Consider the following 6750-nt stretch of genomic DNA (forward strand, 5'->3'; position numbering starts at 1 on the left):
AGTGGTTTTTATGTTAGCCACGCCCCAATGGCACGTTTGCCACGCCCCCAAATGCATGACCACACCTCCCAAAATTTTTGCACCGCCGTTTGGCTAGCCACGCCCCTGAATGTATGACCACACACCTAATTTTTTTTGCGCCGCCGTAAGGCGGCGCAAAAAAATTTTGGGGCTTACTTCACTATGAGGGGGGCCCCATGAATTTGTTGTACCCGGGCCCTGAATTCTTCTTGGCAGCCCTGGTTCTTCCTAGTAATTATAATTTGCATATCTGTAAAATACATTATTTGATGACAAAGTAATTTTACCCAATAACCAATGTCCAATTTTGGGGAACTTGCAGACATCACATCACAGTTGGTTTTGTAGGAGTACTACATTCTTACAAGAATGTATTAGAAATACCATGGTAAATGACCTGATTACAATAAAAGTGATACTCAGTGCCAGTTCGTATAGAAAATCATGGTAACACAATGGTAAACAATACCAGTATTTCTCTGCAAGTTCCCCCAGCTAGTTCTTCAGTATCATTTTCCTCCTTCTAACTACAATTAGATAGCTTTTTTTCTCCTATTTTTGCTACAGTTCTCTGTGACCTTTAAATTTCCTTTCCCATGAAAATTCTGAAAACATTTTCAGTAAAATTATTATTATATATCTACGTTGTCAATAATCTTTCACGATCTACACGCAAATGCATCATGCTAATTTTTAATGACCTACAGTTTATCGGATCAATTTCCAGCCCCGTGCCCAAAATTATGTACCCTAGGAAAGGTAGGAAGGTCTGCCCAATCTGACATTTATCCAATTTGCAGTATAGTTGGTTGGCTCGTAGTTGTTTGAGCACCTCCTTCACTTGCGGCTTGGTTTGCGAGGCAAAATGAGAACATTAAAATGTCGTCCAGGAAGATTACGACACATGAGTAGAGGTCTCTGAATATATCATTCATGAAGCCTTGGAAGACCGCAGGGGCACTGCAGAGCCCGAAGAGCATCACTAATTTTGCAAAGTGGCCGTCCCTTGTGTTAAAACAGGGTCTTCCACTCATCTCCTTGTCAAATCCGGATAAGGTTGTAGGCCCCCCTAAGGTCCAGTATGGTACAGACAGTGGCCCAATTCAGGCTGTCAAATAGTTCAGAGATGAGTGGGATGGGATACTCATTCAAAATGGTTATGGCATTGTGACTCCTGTAGTCAATGCAGCAGCAGAGTGACCCATCCTTTTTGGTTAAGAAGAAGAACCTGAGTCTGCTGGGTGATTTGGACTTAAATAAATCACTTCGCTAGGTTCTTCTAAATGTACTCTGACATTGCCTGGGTCTCCAGCAATGAGAGTAGGTACAACCAACCCCAAGGTGGAGATTTCCTTGGGACCAGTTCAATCCTGCAGTCACCCTCTCAGTGGAGTGGCATCCGCTTTGCTTTCCATTTGTTTAAGGCGTATGAGAGTAGTGGGAGGGTAGGCTCATGTGACCTCAGCGTGGCATAGTGTCACGGGGCTTCCTTTGGCCACTTTTGTGAAACAATGTAGTGGATATTTGATCCTCTATACTTGGATCTCCGAAGAGGTCCAGTCCAGCGTGGGTGAGTGCAGACATAGCCATGGTAGCCCCAAGATGATAGGGTGGATAGCGTGTGATTGGAGCAGAAAGGAGATGAGTTTTGGAGTGAAGGACTCATATTTGCATGTAGCTAGCAGTGGTACATTGTGTGACGAAGATGTGTGTGATCTTACCCTTATCCACGGAGATCAGAGAGAATGGGTGGGGTAGGTTAAGAAGTTGGCAAAGTAAGCAGAAATTAACTTGCCGGCTGCCCCAGAATCGACAAAAATGCTTGCTCTTGCCCTGCTTTGGTTTTGCCTCTGGGAATACTGAGGGTGGTGTGTACCATAAAGTTTGGATTCAGGGAAGGTTTTTACTGAATAACTGTTTATTCCAGCTTCCCTGGTCCTGACTAGACATTGCCTTTTCCAGATTTCTTGGGGCATTTCTATGGCAAGTGATCCAGACAAACACAGCTTATTCTTAATGCAGCATTCTCACTCTTATGGAGGAAGCCGTTCTCTGCCCAGCTGCATGGGTTCCTCGTATTGGTATCTAGGTGGTTGGTGCTGGGGAGTCCGTTTGTGTGACAGGTCCTGGGACCCTTTTTCTCTTGGTTGTCCTTTCAGTCAGCCGGATGTCACATTTAATGCAGGCAGCAATCATGTAATTTAGTGATGGCGGGAGGTCTCTAGATGCTAGGACGTCCTTAATGTGATCTGCTAATCCTTTCTAGACGATGGCTAGGAGCGCTTCGTCGTTCCATGTCAACAGAGTCCGTAATTGGACGACTTACTCTCCCACTGTGAGAAATACTTGGTGATGTCGCACGATGGAAGATGCTGCTGATGCGACTCTTCATCAAAGATACTCAGGCAGGCATTGATGAACGCTGTAAAGTCCTGGATGAGAAGTCCATGCCAGTACTTGACGAGAAAGCAGCAAATTCCTGTAGGATACCCTGATCCTCCCCCCCCAAAAAATTGTTGGGGCATAGTTCAAAGTGAATCGATACCTGATGGAAGAATCCTCAGCAGCTGCTGGGGTCCCCTACATATACTGTTGGGAATCCGTAGGTGGATGGACCCTGCCCTTGGCCCCAGAGGTGTAGGGCTGGCAGAAAGGACTGGAAAATTCCAAGAGGATATGGAAAGGAATTTATCCAGGCATTGCAATACATCCTACAGATATAGCATTATCTGCACTTGGTTTTGCAGATTTGCTTGGTTGTCCACCCTTCCATTGAGGTCCTGCAGGAGATCCATTGCAGATGGAGTTATGGCCTGAGTATTCTGTGAGAACTTGGGATTTTGTCTCTATGGGGGATCATACCAGATGTATGAATGCAATGCAAAGAAAGGTTGTCCCACCGGAATAAACTGAGGTGTTTGACACTGTAGGCAAAATTCTGAGTGTACAGCTGAATACACAAAGTGTGGGGGTTTGTGTTCCTGTTATCTGCCTGACTGCCAAATACTCAGTACTTCATTCCTGGCTGAGGTGGTAGTGTCTCGAGAAATCCGCAACAGTTGTACCATTACCATTTTAAACAACCTGTTCTGTTTGCTGATGCCTTGTGGTGCATCTCTCTGGTGTTCAGCTAATACATTCTGGCCTGCATCTTGACCATCAGTTATGCAGTTACACTCAAACTTATTAGAGTGGTAAAATTTTGCATTGAATTTTATAATGCTTCAAGTGTACTGCTATTGTGGCCAGCTGTTCTGAGGTATTCTGGGTCAATCTGGGTCAATACTTTGGATTCTCTGGACTTTTTTATACACTGCCAATAAGTACATTGTCACATTCCGCAATACCACTTCTGCTGATTTGGGTTTATCTCCTGCTCTGATATTGGGGCTTTCTGTATCCTGTACCTGATAAATCTGCATATGTGTCACTCACCGGACTGTGAGTGCCATTTCCCGTGTGTTCAGGAACCGTGGCCGTCCGCCATTCTGAGGGTCTGCGCATGTGCAGCCCTTATCAAGCCTTCAGTACCTGTTGCTTTTAATTGATTGGATGATCAGGTAACCCTCCCTATTTAAACCACCTGTGATCATTACCTGGTGGCTGTTAGGAACTCCCAAGTCAGTACAGTGAAACTCGGGAACTACTCAGAAGGCCAGGTGTTCGCTGGAGCCCCTAGTGGTGGGGACAGACTGGGCTGCGGGCCAACTGAGGGTCGAGTAGCGTATACTGACTTAAAGGAGTTTACCAGAAGTGGAGTGATTGGTGGACTGTAGTATAAGAGAAATCCAAGGTCCAAAGGTCACAGGCACAGAAGCAATATCCAAGGGCAAGCAAAGGGTCAAACTCACAGGCAGAGAAGCGAAACCCGAATTCCAGGCAAAAGGTCAAGGTCAGAAGAGAAGGGTCAAAGGTCCAATAACAAGTAGGGGTCAAACACGGGTGGTCAAATCTAAGGTAACAGGAACCTAAATGGATAGCACAAGCAGGCAGCAGGACTGAGGACAGAACGCTATAACCGGCAATGAGGCAGCAGACCTCATTGCCTTAAATACATAGTTGGCCCAATCAAAACTAACATGCACCCCTGCAGACTAATGAGAACATGGCACCAGACCAATCAGGGCTAGTCCCTGATAGGTGCACCCAGATGCAGGCTAATGCCTGTAACGAGTCCCCTAATTAGCCCACAGGCTGTGTCCACTTTTGCGCATGCGCCCGGCTTCCAACAGCGCCGGGACGCAGCGCTATGTAACAGGCGTCCGGCCGTTGCCTTGGCAACGGCCGGGTAGGAAGGGGAAGTGACGTCCCGGTCGTCATGGTGACGGCCGGGACACTGGAGCAGGTAGGAAGCGAGCCGCGGCGGCTGTGAGTACCGCCGCGGCTCGTGACAGTGGCCTGATCTTGGAGTCTCATTCCCCATGAGCCTCTGAAGGTGTTCCTGTGTTCCTCGTGTATTCAGCTCCTGCTGATTCCTGTTTACTGCTATTGTGGTTTCCAGACCACTTCAACTCTTCTGTGTTCCTCGTGCCTGCACTCAGCTGATTCCTATCCGCTGCCTCCGTTACTACTACAGAGTTCCTGTTCACTTCAACTCTCCTGTGTTCATCGTGCCTGCACTCAGCTGATTCCTATCCGCTGCCTCCGTTACTACTACAGAGTTCCTGTTCACTTCAACTCTCCTGTGTTCATCGTGCCTGCACTCAGCTGATTCCTATCCGCTGCTTCCGTTACTACTACAGAGTTCCTGATCGTCTCAACTCTCCTGGGTTTATCGTGTCAGCTCTCCGCTGCCTCCACCTCTACTACTGGATACCAGACAGCCTCAACTCTCCTGTGTTCTTCATGTTTCCAGTTCCACTTACTACTGCTTCCGGAGTATTGCTTCGTTGATTCTGGATTACCTGCCGTGCGCTGCACCAACCTGATTACCGCTTCCACCCTCCAGTGGTCTCTCCTCCTGCCGGCCTTCAGCCGTTCAGGTATCCCTGCACGTCTCTCTGACAGCCTGCTCTCCTGAACCGCGGTATGCATACTTTCCATTGACTTTGCTTGTGTATTGCATATCCATCTGGACTGAGTTGTGTTCTCCTCCGGAGCCTTCTATCCACTGAAGCTATTGTTACCATTGACTTTGTTTCCTATTGCCTGGATAGCTATTGTGACTTTGTATACTTCAAGCAGTGCTTGTCAGTTATCGTTGTATTGTGGATATCATCGTGGGATCAAGTTCTGTGTGCCCCGTGTATACTCTGCTTTACATTCATCTCCTCGTGCCCCTCCTCACATATATATAGCAGTGGTACAACTTGCTGACGCAGACCACTGACTCCTGTTTCCTGTGACACCAGCTTCAAGTATCCTCTCACATAAGCAGTGGTACAACTTGCTATACGCAGACCACTGACTTCCCCGTTACCTACTTTCACCTGGATTCCATTCCTTCACTATAGACAGCGGTACAACTTGCTATACGCAGACCGCTGACTCTCACTACCTCCTCGCTACTCCTGGACATTCCTCCTCACTATAGCAGTGGTACAACTTGCTATACGCAGACCACTGACTTTCCTCACGTTTCCTTGTCCTTCTGGTTCCTCGTGTACATTCATCTACTCATTACCAGTTGCTGCTAGTCATAGACTTTCCTCGAGTATTCTCTCACCATCTGCTGTTTCTCCTGTTCCGTTGTCACCCTGCTACCAGAGGACCATAGTACCAGCTATATTACTCTGGTAAGAACATCCTCTGGTGATATCTGGGCAAAGACTCCTAGTGCCCGTGACAATATGATTCTGAACCTGATAGTCTACATTGGATATCGTGCATTGGATTGCCTGCATATACTGTTTTTTGCTGTTTAATTGTGTTAAAAAAGTAATTTTAAGTCACACACTTTCTAATTTCTGCTGATAACCTAACAATGTAAATATCATCTGTCCTTTATTGCAACACTCACTACTGAGTTCGGAAGTGTCTTAGGAAGCTACAAGAACAGTTTGTCAGGAGCTTCATGGATTGGGTTTCCATGGCCTAGCACCAGCACACAAGCCTTAGATTATCATGCACAATGCCAAACGTCGACTGGAATGGTCTAAAACACATTAGCATTGGACTCTGGAGCAGTGGAAAAGGTGTTTTCTGGAGTGACGAATGACGCTTCACCAACTTGCAGTTGGATGAATTTATGTTTGTCAGATGTCAGATGAACGCTTCATCCCAAATGCTTACCGCCAGTTGTTTTTCATGTTTGGCCTGGGCCCCTTAGTTCCAATAAAGTTAATTTATGTTACAGCATATAATGACATTCTAGAGAATGTTGTGTTTCCAACTTTATGGTAACAGTTTGGGGAAGGCCATTTCCTGTTTCAGGATGATAATGCCCCCATGCACAAATCAAGGTCCATCAAATAAATTGGTTTCGCGAGTTTGGTGTGGAAGAACTTGACTAGTCTGAACTTGTGGCTGAATGCATGAGAATCCCTGCAGCCATGTTCCAATATCTAGTGGAAAGCCCAGAGTGTAAGCCAGTGGTTCCCAAACTGTGCGCCTAGGCTCTCTGGGGTGCTTTGGCGATCTCACAGGGGTGCCTCGGCCAGGGCCAGTGATAAGCAAGGCGGGGGACTACTTGGTAATTATTTTGGCTTAGGGGTGCCTTGAAAATATTATGTAAACCCTAAGGGTGCCTTGAACTGAAAAGGTTTGGGATCTACAGGTGTAAGCTGTTAT

Source organism: Mixophyes fleayi, chromosome 5 (assembly GCF_038048845.1).
Source record: "Mixophyes fleayi isolate aMixFle1 chromosome 5, aMixFle1.hap1, whole genome shotgun sequence".
In the NCBI taxonomy this organism is placed as follows: Eukaryota; Metazoa; Chordata; class Amphibia; order Anura; family Limnodynastidae; genus Mixophyes; species Mixophyes fleayi.